The sequence below is a fragment of the Octopus sinensis genome, linkage group LG8, assembly GCF_006345805.1.
Source record: "Octopus sinensis linkage group LG8, ASM634580v1, whole genome shotgun sequence".
NCBI lineage: Eukaryota > Metazoa > Mollusca > Cephalopoda > Octopoda > Octopodidae > Octopus > Octopus sinensis.
Window position 1 is genome coordinate 16,104,978 of NC_043004.1, and position 22,182 is coordinate 16,127,159.

Below are 22,182 nucleotides of genomic sequence, written 5' to 3' on the forward strand. Positions count from 1 at the left end.
CGCTATAAATTCTTCGACGTACTCTGGGTTCATATATAAAGAAATAACTCAAGGGATAATTTAATTCTTTATAATACAGATAATGCCGTAGACGTTACTACTCCTTTTAGTTGATCATAAGTGTGCACTACTGAAGTATTATTTATTTTCTGATGCTTAATAATGAAATACAAAACAGATTTGAATTAACACAACAAAGCATTTTGTTCGTCAATCTCGCTAGCTTGTCAATTTACCGCCCTGACTGAGGTTAATATGAATTTCCATCAAGACCTGTAACTACAGGTCATTGAATGAAGACAATCACTGGTTCACAGCTATGCAATAAATTTAGACTGTCATCAACAACATCGACTCATGAGCCGAATTTAGCAGACAATGTATAAGTTTAAAAATAAAAATAAAAATGAAATAGTAGGTTCAGCATAACCTGTCTTCCTTGATTTATTTTTTATATATATGCTTTGTGCTATTTCGGATGAATAACAAACCAACTGGCTTCCCTATCATTTGACAATTCAACGCGTTTTCTTACACTTCGCAGCCAAGATGTCGAAACAGTGCAGGAGATATTTATGTATGAAATCGGATATAAGGCTGTCAAACACGGCTCATTAGTATAATACTTAATGGTATACAGCGCAATAATATATACTACAGTACCAATATAAAGTGAGTTGATGATAAATAATTATACGTCGGCAAACGTATATGTAAATTGGTTTGCTGTGAATTAAAAGTCATCAATATTCGGGGATTTGTTACTGATTTGCTTACGCATGTCCTCTATGCACTGAGAAACCATAAGATGTGTTTCTTCTAAAGAGGCAAACTTTCCAGAATAAGTGCGAAATCAAAGATAGAAAAATCGTTCATGCACCACATCAATAAAGACAAAAAATAACCACAAAGTAGATTAAAATTTTCAACCGACAAAAGCCAATTGACATGCGAAAAGTGGAAGAGTGAATTAATAGAACAAAAAGGTTTCGAAACATCTGATAATACTTTAAGATCAAATGAGACAGAAAACAATGAAACGGGTAACTTCAAAAAGGAAACTTGGAAATTATGTAGAAGTTTCGGTCCGTAAGAGGAAAGAAAAATGACTAAACATAAATTCTAAAGTAACAATACAGTATTCTACGCGTGCGCACATGCACACTCACGCATACACAGTTACACACACATACACACATACACACACACACACGCACACACGAACACACATGCACGCACGAACGCATACACACTTGCACTCACGCAGACACGCATACATACATACACACAAAAACACGCACATACATGCACACACACACAAACACACACATATACACACTCATACACACAAGAAACATTTATTTGCGAATGAATAAACATGTGATATAGGATTCTGATCAGTAACCATAGTAAAAAAACATTTTAGGTGATACGACAGTCAATTGAAGGTGAGTGAACTTAATGACATTAAACAGCAGAGATCAGACACAGAAAATGTGTTGCATAACACTTTGCACACGGACTTTGCTACATAACATTTCCCTATATAAATATTCAAATATGAATTTGCATATTTTAACTTGCATCTCTACTGAATCGCTTACGTTTGGATTTCTGTCGCAGTAAGTAACTCATGGTATGTTAACATCTTTGTAGCGTTATGCTATCATTTACGTATATCTCTTACCATGTATTACATTACATATATATAACTTAAAATGTAATAAATTACCATATCATAAAAGATATATTTTTATCAAAGACAGAATCTTACGCAACCAAGGTGGAATATTTAATCTAAATATAGAACAAACATCTTAATATCCTACACTCAATAAGTTGTCAAATGTAGGGTGGTTTCTTATCAAAATTGGATATTCAAAACTTACTACAGATAATTTGCAATCATGCTTATCGTGTTGGTTGTATAATGGAAACAGAAACTTTCAGCGCTTATAAAATGGTGGTTTCGGTGCGAGGAAAGCTTTTTTTTCTGTCGAGGGCTTCTATGCCCCGTTATTAGACTATTTTCCTTAATCATTGCACGGTGATCGCCATAAGCTTTAACCTTATATAAAAATACCATTACTATTAGTTACAAAATTATGATATATCACATACCCAAGAATATAAATGTATAAAGGAGTACCAGTAAGGAAAATATATCATAGATACATATATATACTTACAAGACAGTGCGTTACTAAGGTTTGTGTACATGCAATATGATGGTTTTTACAGTTTGATGTGCTTTCTTGTAGAGAAATTATTTAAGATATACACACATATAAACCGAAAACGTAAGTCGTATTTTAAGTGTTATATGATACACGCACCGCTCTTTTTTTATTGTTATATGATATACGTAATAAGCGCAACTGTTAATTAATATATGTACCGATTTGATACGTAATAATATTTATTTTCCTTCGGAATTTTCGTGACTATCAGAAATTGATACTTAGAGAGAGTAGCCACGTGCCCATGGAATTATAATAATCATTCAGATAACATTGTAGTGAGCGAAGAAGCCTTGTAATTACGGATGTATGCATGTTATATTTTCCTCAGTAAACGCCCAGTAGATTGATCGGTAGACACGTAAAAGCCACGACGGAGTTCATTTCATTTAATAATATTCGGAATCTATATAGGCAGCAGTCTGGTTCCGTGTACTTCGTTTTGGTTAGTAGAAATTTACAAAGGGATATTATACATTTGGTGCTGCAAATAGAATATAAAATCTTTTGAAAACAGTCGTAGATTTCAGTTAATTAAAGAAATACATTTGCCTTTGAAAATATAACCGAATTGTTAAAGTTGGAAAATACTGAATAACTAGTTTAATAATTTCAAAGAGGATTGAAGAAAATTTTGCCAACAAAACAGAAAATTAAAAAGTCATGTCTGTACATATATGTATATGTTTATATATATATATAAATATATATATATATATATATATATATATATATATATATATATATATATGTATGTATGTATATATATATATATTATATATATATATATATATATATATATGTGTGTGGTGTGTGTGTGTGTGTGTGTGTGTGTGTGGTGTGCGCGTGTGTGTGTGCATGTGTGCGCGTGTGTGTGTGTGTATGTATATATATATGTATGTATGTATGTATGTATGTATGTATGTATGTATAAGACAGGAATTGAAAAGGAAAAAATATCAAAACAAACGCAGGCAAATGTCATTTCTGCTTAAATAACTGACAGTTCGCTTAATTCAACATATTCATTTGAAGTGAGTAGGATTTTGCTTGCCAAATGGTATAAAAATAAATATCCTTGATTTGATTTAATATTGCGTTCAAAGAATTCGAAGACATTTTACTAATAAAGCTAAGAGGAAATTAAAATTGTAAATTTTATCTGATATGAAAAATGTTTCTTTGGAAAAATATCAAATACCATGTAACTTCTGATTGAAACATCGCCTTATATCATAAATATATGCGTATACATACATAAATGCATATCTATATGTACAATCTTTTTTTCATAATGAGATAAAAAACCAAGGCTCTGAAGATTTTAGAACATTTATAAATAGAAGGTCTTACAGATGTTTCCAGGATATTTATTATATTCCTTCATCGGAGACGTTGTGATAAAACGATTAAGCAATAGTTAATTTAGAAAAGATACGAATTAGAGAGTGAAATGGAGGAATGAAAATAGATGTGAGATATGCAGGGATATTGCATTTGTAGATCCATTATTTAGGCGGAATGGTATACATATGAGATTCCAATACTTTGTGAGTAAATGCTATTGGAGTTTACTCACAAGGTATTGGAATCTCATATGTATACCATTCTGCCAAAATAATTGATCTACAAATGCAATATCCATGAATATCTCACATCTTTTTTTCATTCCTCTATTTCACTCTCTAGTTCGTATCTCATCTAAATTAACTATTGCTTAATCATTTTATCACATCGTCTCCGATGAAGGGATATAATATATATCCAGGTAACAACTGCAAAACCTATTTATAAATGTTCTCAAATCTTCAGTTTTGGCTTTTTTATCTCATTCTGAAAAAAGAATTTATATATACACATGCTGATATATGACCTACGTTGGACCCCTTATTCGCAGAATCACCGAACCTGGAGCTTAACTATGGTCTATCCATAGCACTTACTCAGCATTACCTGACACTTTTGGCTTTTACTGACACCATTACCTCTCATAACACACACACATATATATATATACATGTGAGCGCGTGTGTGTATTTGAGTTATTCTTTATTCCTCTAGTGGTCTCCGTAGAGGCAAGACAGAATTTTCCTATATTCACCGCCTGAACACATCTCTACATGTAAATATTCAGTGAAGTTCTACATACCGCCAACATACATGATACTATTTCTACCAATGCTTATTCTACCTCTATGGTGGTTTATTCTTGCTGGATATTAAAGTTACTTTAATAATAATTATATTTTCATGTATACTTGTATGTATATATGTATATATATATATTATATATATATTATATATATATATATAATATATATATGCATATATCTATATACACATATATATATATACATATATATACTTATATATATATATACATATATATATACATACAAATATATATATATATGTATATATATATATATATATATATATATATATTATATATATATATATATATATATATATTATATATATATATATATATTATATATATATATATAAATGAAAGAATGGAGTTGCACGAGGAATTAACAAAATTCCTTTATTTTCGACATATGTTTCGAAGGCTGCATATTCCTAATTTCGAAGGAATAAGGGGTGCATTATGCCGTCTTCTCATCAGGAAAAACAAGGAACTTATGTCAGTATCAAGATGCACAAAAACTTTTAGATGACTGCCCACACGGAGCCCATAGCGATAATGAGTGTTTCTTTAAAATATTCCGTTATAAGCAGTGACGTCAAAAATGGTTGAATGTAGAAGATTCTATAAGGTTCAAGGATTCAAACAAGGTTGGAGGAGAGAGGCCTAAGAATAGGAAGGTGATAGAGTGCAGGTCATATGAATGGTGATTTGTTGTTTTCTTTTGTGATTGAGTGCCTATATGTGTGTATGTATATAACTGCATTCATGTCTATGTGTGTGTATGTGTGTGCGTGATTGTGTGTGTGGTTGGGTAGAAGCCAAAAACAGACAGTGGTGAAGTGACAGGTTTGTGTCGGTGTGTTTGATTGTGCTTACGATAGATAGAGGGAAAGAGAGAGAGAGAGAGGAGGGTGAGGTAGAGAGAAAAGGTAAAACATACCTCAATGGATTGGGTAGAAGTCCTTTATGAGTATAAAAATTGACTATGGGGGTGATATATAAATGGGACAATATTATTAAAATTCAAGGAGGTTATTATTCATATGAGTGAAAGGTGTGTTTTTGGCAGTGCATGCCCCTATAGGATTTCTCGACCATTGTATTTATTAAAGGGACTTTGGCGAACAATATATGGAAAAGTTCGGAATTACAGACGCCACAAAATTTTCTGCCCTTATCAAACGGAAAGGATACAGACAATATGGACCATTCCAGCTTGAAAGTTGTATTGCTGTCCTTAAGACGCCAAACTAATTTACTTAGTCCTGTGCTTTGTTGTTTTCTCTTATCTCGGAAAGTTGAATAATGATTGGAGATCCTGTGGGCTAATTTAGAAGTAGTTGCCCCAATGTAGAAGAAGACATCGGTACCGAAAGAAATGTTGCACTGGTAAATGGAATTTCTAATTTTGGAATTGCTGGATAAGAACTTTAATCTGTTAGGGTTTACCTCCGAGACTAAGACGGAGTTTTTATTGTTATGATTGCTGTTAATATTATTGCTAGCATTGACCACAATACTATTCCTATTATTATCATTACTATTAATTGTACTATCGTCGGCAATTTCCCTGACTATAGGAATGCTGGGGTTATTATCATCAATACTACCACTGTTATTAGAAATGATGTCGTTATTACCACTAACACTACCACTGTTAATAATCTGACTAATATTATTATTAATATTACTATTGTTAATGCCAACGCTGCTATGAATGTTGCTATTATCAATACTATTTCTATTATTATTATTATTGTATGTTTGGTTGGAATTGGTAAGGGCAGTGTCGCTACTCCCGGGTGATGAGTCCTTATTTAGCAGCTTGTTATTATGGGAGGCACTGATCTGCGATAGATTTCTAGTGTTGGAGAATGCAATTGATAGTAGAGTAATACCTAGAATTCCATGGAAAGTTCCTAGCTACGGCTTCACGGAACTGTAAAGGGAGGTTAGACCTGATTTGTTTCCCGAAAGGAATGAGCTTCACGGAACTGTAAAGGGAGGTTAGACCTGATTTGTTTCCCGAAAGGAATGACAAACCAGATATAGTTTTTTGTGGACTTAGAATAGTTTAGAGTGTCACCATTTCCATTAAAGGGAGTATTTCTGTGCTGGAGAATTGATGTTGGTTTCCGATTGCCTCCCCTGGTCCGTAAATTATTTATTATATATATATATATATATATAATATATATATATATATATTATTATTATTATTATTATTATTATATATAATATATATATATATATATATATATATATATTATATATATATTATATATATTATATACATATATACAGAGAGGTAGACACAGAGAGGAAGAGAGACAAAGAGAGTGAGAGATATTTATTTTACTTTCTTTTACTTGTTTCAGTCATTTAACTGTCGCCATGCTGGAGTACTGCCTTGAAAGGTTTTAGTAGAACAAATTAACCCCGAGAATATTTTTCCAGCCTAGTACTTATTCTATAGGTGTCTTTCGCTGATCCCTGAAGTTACGTGGAGATAACACACCAAAACAGGTTCTCAAGCAGTGATTGGGAGGAGGGAAACACATACACAAAGACACTCACACACACACACACAGGCAAACACATACATGCACACACGCACACACATACACACATATAATGGATCCTCTCGTCGTGACGGGCAAATGAGGGTTCAGTAAAATAAAGCGGTAATAATGCTCTATGGCACGCATGTGCCTCTTGAGGCTTGCGGGTGCCTTGCAAACCTTTTGGCAAATTGAACAAGTTGAGGACTCAGTTTGTCCGAGTGCTTGCAGATCATTTACTATGTGTTTTCTTGAGTGGACGGCAAGGCCTGCTTTGCTTCGTGCTATAAAACCACAATTGCAGGTAAGGTTTCCATTCAGACGAGCAGCGTTTTTCCAGCGTGCCTTCATGCTTGTACAAAGTTGGTCCTGATCCCGGAGTTGACTTGGCTCAAATCTTTGAACTGAGGAGAAGCAAGACTGCAGCTGAGTCCTGAGGTCTGGTGCTTCATTATCCAAGGAAGAAAAGGAATTGTTGCATCGCATCAGATTGTCTTTTAGTTTGTTTTTGATACCCATCTGACCTTCTTGTTGGGAGTTGACCAAAGAGAAGTCGCTTCGGAAACCTCACGTCACTCTTACATGAGAAATGATCTGGCTGTATTTTGATGAGGATGGCTTCAATAGCTCATATGCTGAATTACGTTAGTACAATACCTGATATGTTGCATTTTGTTTGTTACGAATATGGTCATTCGGTTTTATATTTTTAAAATAATTGTTATTTAATTCTGTTGCTGGTTATATTTCTGTTAATTTCTAATTTTTGTTTTTCACCATTTAATTGTATTATTTATATTTATTTTTAATTCTCATAATTTTTGCTTTTCACTATTTGTTTGCTGTATTTTCTATTTTTGTATCTTTTATATTCCAATACCACACACCGTACACACTTCACACACACACACCCACACGCATATACAGACACCAACACACACACACCGGCTCGTGTGTACACACATACATACGCACTCCCTCACGCACCAATACACATGTGCATACGCACACACACACACACACAGACATACGCACACACACACGAACGTACATATACCTCCACACACCAAATCATATACACACAATACAAATATGCCGATACACACTGATGGACACATATACACGCACGTAATACACGACAACACACACATTCCTCTGCGTACACATACCCACACAAACACATGGAGACACACACACATGTATACATTCTCTCTCCGTCTAAGCATAATGCCAACACATACAGACATACAAACAACCATACCCACCTATTCACACAATCACACCCACCTATTCTCATCCTTTTCCTATGCTTCTTCTGACTCACTAATAAACCCTCTATCTAAGCACACATGCACACACACACACACACACACACACACAATGCCGTACCCACCTATTCAGGCACCTGTCACTATAGCTGCTGACCTCTCAGAGCGGATTCAACACACACACAGATGCTACTACAACAACGCACACACAAGCAACGCCCACAAACACAAACATACAGGCTGCGCACACAGACACGAACATACAAACACGACACCTACACACATAGTTACCACCACACGCACACACGCTACCACACGCACACACGCAGTTACTAACAAACACACAGGCGACAATACGTACACACACTATCACACACATGCCACCAAACACGCACACGCACACACAGATGCTGACCATATTCACATAATTCTGTCCCAGAAACCAATTTCTCTTCATTACTTCTACTTCCGGTCACTTCGCAATTTTCCGCACCATCTTCATGGACTTCGCTGTTTTTCCTATTTCCGAAGAGAATCTATGCCCGAAACATAATACTACTACACTTTTCCTGCTCTTGTGCTACACCTACACGTTCGTTTTCCTTTTTTCTTTCTTCTATGCTTTTTGAATTGACTATTCTTTTATTATTTTGTTTATTTCACTTATTTGATTACGGTCATGCTGGAACACCGATATTAGTCGAGTAAATCCATTCCTGAACTTATTCTTTGCAAGCCGAGTACGTATTCTGTCGGGCCCTTTTGGCGAACCACTAATTTATGGGGAGGTTAACACCCCAGCATCGGTTGTCAAGTGATGATAGGAGGAACAGACACAGACACGCAAACACATATATATATATATATAGTTAGTTAATCCAAACAAGAAAGCAAAAAAAAACACAACAACGCGAGGACGTGGAACAAATATAGTATTATTGGACGCTCAGGAAAGAAGGAAAGAAGGAGGGTTTAACGTTTCGAGCGGAGCTCTTCGTCGGAAACATGGGAGAAGGAAAGATCCAGAGAAGGGAAGACAGAGGAAAAAAAATCGCGCAATGGTACACACGCGGTCACATTTTGAATATATATATATCTATATATATATGTATGTATGTTGTATTATGTATATATATGCATATAATATATGCATATATATAATATATATATATATATATATATATATATATATATGTTAATAAAATAGAACATATGCATATATAAACATATATGTACGTACCTATCTCTACATGTACATATACACGCATATATGTGTACAGGACACCAAAAAGACGTCGAACACATAGAGAGACGAAAAACATAGACACAAACCAAGGAACAGGACAAGCAAAAAAGAAAAAAAAAGAGATACAGGACAATAAGCACAACGAAAAATCCCCTTCTTCAGTCGCTAAGGTTTCATCTACTCTACGTTTCGAAGGATAAAAGCGAGACGTATACTTCGAAGAAACTTCCTTCCTGCGAAAAGCAAATCAATTAAAATTCTGAGATCTTTTCGCAGAGGGGTAAAAAATGGTAAAAAAAAGCAAGACGGTAACGACAGTACAAACATATAAACAGTAAAAAAAAAAAAAAATTATATATAAACAGTTGAAAAATAAATATATAACAGTGAGAGACAGGACAAGGAGAACAAGATATGCATATATACAGAGGTTTTTCTTGTTTGCCGACTGCTAAATTCCCTCACAAGGTTTATTCTGCGCAAAGCTATAGTAGAAGAAACCTGCCAAAATGACCACGCAGTTCGTCGGAACCCGGAACCATGTGGCAAGATACTGACATATAGACACGCACATAGACACACACTCACACACACAGGCACACACAAACGCACTCATACACACACACATATACATACCTCTATACGCACAGACAATCACACACACACACACATATGTATATATATATATATATATATACAATATCTAACTGTTTCCCTGCATTCTGAGATCTAGTGTGTTTCTTCGGGCTATATGTGTATATTGTCTCCGTAACTTAAAAATCTTCGCCTTCAAGAACATCCTCTGTCTTCGATGGCCTGAATATGGTAGTAGACACTGAGCTTATCAGATTCTGTTGTTACTGACAAACTGTTTTGAGTGTGTAGATATAGTAGGATGGTGATTCTGCTAATTGGCTTTCTAATTTTTTGTAATCTTGATTTGGTCTTAACGGGGGGGTTACACATGCGATTGTCCTTAGCTGATATTTAAGATTCCGCCTATACGTACACATACGTCTTGGTTCACGTATTCTTCCATATATATACTAACGCTCAGACACATACGCACACAAACGCATACACATATACATATATATTAATACATATATATATATATCAATAATATAATTATATATATGTATATATATGTTCACATATATATATATATGCATATATGTATACACACACACACACACGCACAGACACACACACACATACATATATATTATATATATAATGATAATAAATAATAATATATATATGCACATAAGGTTACAGGACGATACCAACAGTCAAACAACATGAACTCCGTAAACAAACTAGTTAAACACCCAAACAACTAGGGGAAAATAGAAAACAGGACAAGTAAACACAGAAACGGGAACCTTCATCAGTTACCGGCTGTCAATCTACTCCTCATTTCGAGCATTCAACGACAATATGAGCCTTCAAAGACAGTTGCTCCCATAAATTCTGAAATAAAATTTTGGAAATATGGAGGGTCGAATTTGGGAACAAAAACAGAACATTGGAGACATACAAGGAAACCGAACGAAAACAAACATGAAGGATCGTTAGACCAGAGCGATTGAATATATATTATATATATAATATATATATATATATATATATATATATAATTTACAATATAAATTATAATGGTTAATTGACAATTTTTGTCTTTTTTTTCGGCATATTTGGCATTAGAATTTTTCTTTTGCCCTTATATCGTAAATTATTTATAAATTTAACCTTTAAAGGTATTTTTTGATATGCTGACCATTGATAAAATTTTTTTCCCTAAAAAAATGTTATCCTACATTAGTTATATATATATATATATATATATACACGCGTACGCACAAATAAACAGATAAGTACGCACACTCACATGCATACATATATACAAATATATGCACAAAGATACCCGAGCACGCATATATACACACACATGCTCGTGTGCACGCGCACACACAGACACATGCATACACACATATATATCTTTACTTATGTCGCTACGTGCAGTTATGCATAGTAAACACGGGGACGAGAATACGTATGTATAGAGAAATACAACCCGACAAACGAACACATGGATACGGGGAAAGGACAGAGGGAGAGAGTTCACTTAATTATCATTATTATTTCACTGCGCTGAATCTGGAACATGCGTATTTTTAGCGAGCGGTGGAAACATCTCAGTATTTTCTCAGCATGCTTATTTACCAAGTGTTCGTTACTTAACCGGATGCACAAGGATGCCTCGAGGATACTTCAAAGTCACATACGCCGGATAGTGTATTATATGGAGGTGCGTTTTTTATTACTGACCATTGTATTTCATATTTTATTTCATATTTCCTTCTTCTAATCTTCATATTATGTCGACTAGTGATGTTACGTGTCGCCGGAGTATCTTTTTAATGAGAAGATATAACTGCGAGATAACGGACCTTCAATTGGTTTCAGAGGGTCCAATGTATGTGTATTTATGGTGTGGTGTCATGATTGTGCATTTTTATACGATGTTTTTCACATATAGTGATTCCTGAGCGGACATGCTGATTTCTTGCGACAGCTGCAATTATTTGCACTACCATTATCTTTATAATTATTTGGAAGCATTTTGATTTTGTTTTTATGATGTTCCTGATGATTAGAGGTATCTGAAGTTTTATTGATGTCATAGCCTCTTTTGTTGCTACATATATATGTGTATATGCATATATATATATATATATATATATATATATATATATATATATTGCGTTCCAATTCTCCCGTCGCACGTCACTTCCGCTCGGCCGGCCATTCCCCCGGTGACATCTCTGTGTTTGGTCTTGCCCCACACAACGGACCTCCACTATCCAGGCTTCAATTGGAACAACGGTTTATTTTCACTTTACAGACTAACACCCCGCACGGGCTCAACACAGCCCCCTCCTCTTAGTGACTGCGTCTCCACCTCCCACAACAAGCAACTTTATTTCTTATTTCTTCCTCCTTTTCTTTTTTTCTTTGTTTTTTTTCATTTCTTTCCTTACGTGCTATTACGTCTTTTATATTATTTTAATAATTTATTGTTTTTTTGTTTTTTTATTATTCTATTGTTTTTATAAATTATTGTCCTTATACAGAAACACATACACACACATACTCACGTATCCACGAACACACACATACCTCCAACACACCACACACATACAACATACATGCACATATATGCACACATACTTCCACACACATACACACACGCACACATACACAAATACACAAACCCACACACACCCACGCGCACACACACATATGCTCGTGAACACACACACGTACACAAACGTACACACACGCACAAGAATGCACAGAAACCTATCCTATCCAGCACACACAGACACACATACCTTTAGACACATAAACGTACACATAGCCACATACACGCACATACTCAAGCACACGCGCGTACAATAAAATGAACACAACCTGACACACATATCCACGGTCACACACACGCACATACACATACACGCACGTACATACGCACACAATACACGCACACACATACAGACGTACATACACGTACATACACACACACCAGCACGAACATTACGCCCACACACACATGCATTCAAATACACACCGATACATACACACAATATATGCCTACACGCGCACACACACATACATATACGTATACACATATAGACACAAACACACACACACACACACGCACACAAAAACATGCGCACACATACACACGCATACGAATGCACACACCCAAAACTCACAACCCCACGGATACACGTATATACACCCATATACGCTTACACACACATACAAACGCACGCGTACACGCACACACAACTACACGCACACACAACTACACGCACATAAGACACGCACGCACATACATACACACACAAATGAACCCACACATACATCCCATACACAGGCACACAATTATACATAAATGTATACACACATACGCACGTCCAAGCACACACGCACACATACACTAAGTAAAGCACAGTTATTCGCCACACACCCAAACTCTACGCATACACACACGAACACACACACACTACAAACAAAACACACACACGATACATATACATACACGCACACACACACATACTTCAAAGTAGCAGTACTGACCTGTGGTAGAGACCAAAGGCACCACTCCTTCCTCGACCTTCACACTACTAGCCCTACAAACACGCTTTGTTTAACATATAAAACCACACACACTCACACACACACACGTGTCATCATTGCACATATACACACACACACGCTCACGCAGACCTCCGCACACGCACATATCCACACTTACAAGCACATACCTCATCCTCTACCATTCTCCTTTCTTTGACAGAACTACTCTTCTCTCTTTCAAAACACCTTTCTTCACTCCTTTCCTTCCGTTCTTTCAAAATGTGACCTCATGTGTAGCGTTGGCGATTGTTTCCTCTATCTTCCCTTCTCTGGATCTTTCCTTCTCCTATGTTTCCGACGAAGAGCTCCGCTCGAAACGTTAAACCCTCCTTCTTTCCTTCTTTCCTGAACGTCCAATAATACTATATTTGTTCCACGTCCTCGCGTTGTTGTTTTTTTTTGTTCTTTCTTGTTTGGATTAACTTTATATATATATACACCACCGTAAAGAAGCCTGTAAAGCGCTTATATATATATATATATATATATATATATACACACATATAAATATATATGTATATATATACACATATATGTGTGCGTTTGTGTGTTTATCTTTATAAATATATGTAGTTACATCTATATGAACCTATATATGCGTCTATATATATGTATTATATATATATACATACACATATATACATATATGTATATATGTATATATATATATAATATATATATATATTATATATATATATACTTATACAATATATATACATACTTATATTTAATTATAATACAAAACATTTATCTGGCACTAGCAATGAATAGCGTGAAATACAGAGGTTTAATTTATGCTAATGAAAGTTCCTAAACCCATATATGTACATGGATAGCATATCAAATTTTAAAATCTGTAAACATTTTGTTAAAATTGAAACGCTACATTGTACACCTATATCTTTCTAACTTCATCCATTAAATAGCTCGATACGGTTTATTACTATCGAACACAATGAATACCGTTTCTATATTTATCAATTAATTTTATTGTTGTATTGTTTAGTTCTATTGTTTAATGGGACATTTTTTTTTATCGCACATCATACCGTTACTTTATTGACGTAGTAAACTTCATTATATTCAGTGAATGCTTTGGAAGTTTCTAATAGATAACATCCTCTCCAAGGTATTCGTTTTCTATTAGATTTTCAATCATTTTTATCTTTTGATTGAACTGATTCACTGTTAAGCTGTCTTACATTTTCTGAACGTTATTATATATTTGAATTTATGTATCTATGCACACGCACGCGCACGTACACACGAATATATATGTGTGTATGTAGGTTATATATATATATATATATGTATGTAATATATATATATATATGTATGTAATATATATATGTATGTTATATATATATATATATATGTATATATATATGTATGTATGTATATATATATATAATGTATATATATATATGTATATGTATACGTATATATATATATATATATATATATATATATATAATGTATGTATATATATGTATTATATATATAATATATATATATATATATATATATATATAAGTATATACGTATACACAAACATGTATGTACAGAAATATACACAATATACATACACACATATATATATATATTTGTGCATATGCGTGTGTGTATACGTTTAATTATACACTTATGTGTGTGTGTCTGTGTATGTGTGTGTGAGTGCGTGTATATATATGTGTGTGTATGTATGTATATGAATATATATATATCCTTATATATATATGCAATTATATAGTGTGTGTACACACATATATATATATACATATATGCATACACACAGACGCTCACACAGACGTATTTCTACACCGAGCTAGACAGAGACCTATAGCTTGTATAGACTTACTCTTCTAATTTTTATATTATCCTACCCCGACGCCAGAACGTTTATTCGTTCGTATGTGGCAATGTTAAAAAATAAAAATTACACATCATATAAAGAAACGTACTCATGCTACCAATGGAATAGCTTTCCTTTATTCCCCATTTTACTGAATAATACTTAGCAAGTAATCGAAGATCTGCTTCAGTTGAAAAAAAATGATAACCAAACAAAATGCATATTATGTAGGAAAAATAAATGGCTATCTTATAATCCAAAGTGAATCTCCCATTGTTCTGCTTATATAATCTAAATACCATTAGGCAAGAATCGGAATTATACTTGTTACATTTGTATTTATTTCCTTCTCGGTTCTCTATAAAACGTTTGCTCCAGACATCGGAAATATTACGCGTATAAAATAATAGGTTGATATTTTATAGAAACGGGCTACTTTTTTTCTGTGTTCTAATAACATTGAAACTCGTGAAAATTTAGATAGTTTCCTAAGAAATACTTTATTTCTTTTTATTTTTATTATGGGGAGGAATAATATCTTATAAAAATATTTTATTTACTGGTCGGTCTATATATCAGAACACACTGAGAATTGTAGTCGGCAGAACTTACATTATATACTAAAACTTAGTCTAAAATCTTATTTGAAACCTATCTCTCCAGTAGGCTGAAAACTGTTATTCGAATAATTAAGGAATATCTCAAATATTTAATATAATGAATTGAAAACCTTAAAGGTGTGATATTATCATTTTTTAGTATATATTTTCCTTTTCCTGGTGTTTAGACTCTACAAACAACAAACTAGATTAAGTCAACACGTAAATGCCTCACATATATAAATCATATATATATATATATATCATTTGAACGACATCGATTAACTAAGATTAACTTATCATCGAGATATCTAGATATCTGTCTTTTGCTGCTTTCTTTATATTCACAATCAATGCAACTGTACTTGATCACTTCTAAGTCTCCCTGCCAATGAAAGAAATATCATTTAACGATCAGCTTCAAAAAGAAAGCCCACACATATTTACCTCTTTATTCTTTTCCAAATCTGTTAGATAAGAGTAATTGGCTTATAAATACGTGTACATACAAATTTATATGTATATATATATATTATATATATATATATATATATATATATATATATACTATATATATATATAGGCACAAGTACACACACATTTGTATTAGTACGAGTGCATCTATGTCAACAAATGTGAGTACATATACTTACCTGTGTAAAGGCGATAGAGTGACAGAAAAAGCGAATGGAAGATTGTCCTCTCGGGAAACTCAGAATTGGTAAGCTATCAGACTTGGACGTTTTGCAACTTTATTTGAGATTCTGTGTTCTGAAGGCAAGGCAAAAGTATCCACCTTCCAAGGCATGTGTCCTCTTGCCTTTCTATGAATCAACATCTGTCATGAAATGATACACATAAATTTCATTATTGTGGAATAATGATATAGAATATCAATAATATTCAAATCTGCACGGCAAATATGTTACATCTCCAGTCATATTAGTGTTCGATTGCAAAGACATATAATATATTTCCTTTGACGTATCCAGTGCTATAGCAATGGTAATTTTTGTGTTGCTTAACGAGGCAAAGATATTTCTGATTCGAAACATATTCTGAATGTCTCTCTCTCCTTCTCTCTCTCTCCTTCTCTCTCTCCTCCTTCTCTTTCTCTTCTCTCTCTCCTTCTCTTTCTCTCTCTCTCTCTACTCCTTCTCTTCTCTCTCTCTCTCTCTCTCTATCTCTCTATATATATATATCTATATATATATATATATATAAATGTATTATATATATATATATATTTGTATATGTATGTATGTACTTGCATAGCAAGTGATTTGATCTGAGCGTCGGATATTAAAACACCTGACCATCATATTGATGGATATCAATATTTGGCCATTCTTGTGGTTTATCAACATCAGGTTCTTGTATTAAATCGGAGGCTAACTGAATCGCCAATCTATGAGTAAAGCGAAATTGTATAAAACACATTTGCTGGTACGCCACGACAATGCATATGTAAGATTTGGTGGGAATTACCCCGCCTTTCTATGATTTTCAGGAGTTTTATCATCCGACGCTTGAAAGGAGTAAATCCCATTGGTCTAATGCAGCTTGGGGGCTAGCTGTCACAGAAAGCATACTGAGTGTGTGCCATCAAAAATGTCTAGAACACCAGCCATACCACTGCCCCTATATATATATATATATATATATAGATATATATATATATATATATATATATATATATATATATATATATATATGATATATATATATATGAACAATTCCGTGATAGAAACACCAACGAAAAAGGAGCCCACATGGTAAGAGATAAATATTTTTTATTTAAAGGGACCCATGCATGTCTTTAAGTGCTACTATTAGTTTCATGTGTTCATCATATTCATATCCATCAGGTACAACCCACATATCATAACGAACTAAAAAAAAATTGAATAAGAAGGGCGATAAAGCTGAGAAAGCTGCATATAGAAAACGCCGAAGTTTAAAATAAAAAACGGAAAAATAAAATATAAAAAAGTAAAAGGTTTATCCTCCTTACACCTTAAATTACAAGCTGGAATGATAACAAGTTAATCAGGTATAGGCGGAATTTTCCAATTCTTCAAAATATATGTATATGTATGTTTGTAACTACTTGAAATTTCAGATTTAAAGTTCGGCAGAGAATTTGGGATCTTAGATCTCAAAGGATCTGAGCTCTTTCAGTTAAATATAGTCTACATTTATTTGATCTATCAACGTAAGGTGTGGGTGTTTCTCAGTTATTTTGCACATATATGGCTAGCCAATTTAGTAGCTTTGATTTTGTCCTAATTTCGGAAAAAGGCTATCTAATTGATATTGCGATTTTTAAATTCTCGTTCACATAAACCAGTATAGCTCTTTTTACCTGTTGTATTATCATTTAGCGTTACAGTAACTTCGGCCTCATATACGACAGATTTAATCATATAGAGTTGTTAAAGTCGACAGGATCCTGGGTCGCGATAGTTACAACTGGACTTAGGCTCTTAGATTTCGTGTAATGATATTCTTCATATAGAAGCAGTTATATGTAATTATCATATAGCAGCAGCTATATGATAATTTCAAAGAACACCTGTGAAATATATTCCTGTATATGTGAGATGCTGCAAAGTTTTTGCCTAGGGGAGACAAGAATTTTTACCTATGTTGGGTTTATATTAAGGGAAGAGGAAGGGGTGAGCCAATATATACATATACATACAGACACACACATATATATACATACGCACGTCCAGAACAATCTTACGCACTAATACTCTCTCATACACACACACACACACACACACACCCTTATACATACTAATACATACACCAACCCTATACATACACACATCCAGACCCCTCCCACGCACTTTTAGCTGTCTCTCAACCCCTTTATCAACCTATTATCTCCCCTTATTTCGCTCTCACGTCTCATGTTTGATCTTGACCTATGGCCGAAATCAGATCGCCATGTTGATTCGTTAGCTACTGCACGCATTATTTTTCTCTCCTTCTTTCTGTGTTTTTCTCTCTCTGTGTATCTTTCTGTTGAAGAGCGTAGGCTCGAAACGTTAAAGACTTGTTTTATGTATTTCCTGAGCGCCATACTAATACAATTGTTCGTTGTTTTCCACCTGCCTTCGTCTTTTGTTTATTTTCATAAAGCTTCCCGTTATATATATATATACATACATATATACATACATATCAGACATGCATATATATATATATGTATCTATATATATATATATATTATGTATGTATATGTATGTTTTACATACATGTATATATACATGTATGTTTTTTACGTTTTATATGCATAATTCTCACCAAGCTAATTTTGAGGTTTCAAGGAACAATATTCTGTTACGTACCAGAATTTAGTTTACAAAATTTTAACTTCATTTCTAACACTCTTCATTTCCAGGTGTTCTCATTCATTCGGAAAGTTATATCTTTCTGAAATTAAATTCTTACCTATTTTGCAATAGAATTTCAATCGTGTGTCTCATTTCTAATTTTTCGCACGTCTCTCGAAATACAAACCACCATGTAACTCTTTCTCCGAAAATTCTTCGCCTCCATTGCCCATGTAGCAAATTCAAATTTGTTTGCGTGGCATTCTTTAGACACTTTTTGCAAGTTTAGTAACCTTATGCATAAAATTTGGTTCCATATTTTCCCCACTCAACATAACTTGCAATATAATATTATATATTCAACGACCCCGATGTGATCGATCTTTTCATAACCTTGTTTCCACTTTTGAAAAGGTGCAGAATTATATATATATCCATATAATCTTTTGATATACAGCTGTTGCATTGCCAATTCTATGACACTTCACAAACACGGTTCTTCAAGAATTCTCTTCTCACAGAGCTCATCTAAAATTCATTACCAGTTGTATTATCTTAGTGGTTTAAACTTTTATAAATCTGAGCCCCTATTCCTGTAATGCATTACTTGTCATCGCTCAAATTCGGTCCTTATATTCAGTAAAAACCATATAACCATATAACACAGGGGTATGCTCTATAATCACAAATATATACTTCATATTTCAGTTTTAAAGATCGCACTGTTTCTCAAATCTATTATTTTGTTATATGTTACTTATTTATTTTTTCCCCCATTTTCTTCCATTTCTGACAAGGCTTTTAATGGTTTTAAACATAAGGAAAAAAGCCTGTACCGTTTACACTTACATAAAATTAACATGCAGCATTTTCCTTTCCCCATTTCCTTTCACAATAAATATTCTACATTAAAATACTTTCCTTCATCGAACGTCCTTATATCTGTTATATTGTTTATATCGTTTACTCCGCATTCACATTTGTGTTAAGGAAAGCTTAAATAAAGAGCGTTTAATAAACCTTGAACTTCGTACTTTCTCTAGAGACATAAATACCAGTAATTTACAGGAACAAATGCTGTGAATTAATAGCCTATATCAAGTGATGCTTATGTGTACACAGAACCGTTTAACATAACACAAATCCATACCAATGTAATCTTTTAGCACGAGAGAAATACATTCCCATAGTTCGGTGAATGTAAATGTTCGTGTGATCCATGAGTTTCAATTATGTTTAATGCAATATAATTATTACATTATAATTGGATGTTCATAATACTTTCCATATCACTTATTTTTACAATAAAATGATCCTCACTATGCTAAATGTTTCCTATTTACATCAATTGATAATAATCTATTATCAACATTCCAGAAGCAAACGTAATCACTAAGATGAACACTCTGAAAGTGATCGTATTCGTGAATATTACCCATTCAAGCTATAAATCATATCTAAGCACGCACGGTAATATATTATTTAGCATTCGATGCGAGAAGATAATTCCAATGTAAACTGCAATATGCAGGAAGGGATATTGTTCATAACATTTATAAGCTATTCATAGGTAGCTTAATATTATATGCTTTTTTTATATCTTTATATTCTGTTTTCAACATTTGTAAATATATAAACTATTTTCTGTAGATGAAAATTCAACAAGTAACCACTATCTAAAAGAATACTTAGTGAGACATTACTTATTGTAACTGTCGGCCTAAATGGATTTAGCGGACTCAAGAGTCTACTGAAGACTGGATAGTATCGCTGTTATACGTGATAATTCCTTGTACATACTCTTCTAGTTGTTATATGTAATATTTTATTCCAGAAACTAAGAGTAAAAAAAAATTTCACTATACATCGATTCGATTTTCTTCAATAGACAACATGTACCGAAATGCCATAATATAGGAGAGTTTTATCAATAGCAATAGTTTGCAATTTCAGCGATAATTGTTACATATTTAAGCATTAAAACTCTCATTGTCTGTGATGTTGTTGGGTTGTTTTCTAATCTGTAAATTGATGTCGCTTAATTAGAAGCATTTATATTTCTTTATAAATATTTCGATTTATAAATAGGACCTATCAATTTTATCTTTGTTCGTTAAGTACTATAGGAAATGTACTATGTATGAAACTGAAATGCAATCATCCAATCACCTAGTCTGAAGGAAAAATCAGATTTATCTTGAAATACATCATATATAGAAAACAGAATATAGAAGCAGATAAGCAGGGAAATGTAAACAAACATAGCAGAAATATCCTAAACTTGTAGTTGTTGTTGATGATGATGATGATGATGATGATGATGATGATGATGATGTTTCCGTTGTTGTGACCAAAATATCAATTACCAGTGATTATAAAAGCATCTAGTTAGTACAACATATGCGTTACAAATTTTGCACCATATTTTGTGATTTGTTAGAGATACATTTGATATAAATAGTAGCAGGAAGTTATACCCAGTAGTCTCAAAATAGATCAAAGGTATATTTGATATATATGATATATATGTGATTAGATATATCGATGATATATTTCATCACATGTTAGGGCTGTAACATTAATAGTCTTTCATTTTTGTAGTACAACGTTAAATGTGCAATCTAAAATTGTTCATCTCTAGATTGGAAATGAATGGCGAATGAATGCATATAAATTTTTTCAGTTCCACTGCGTGGGACGGGCAGCAGATA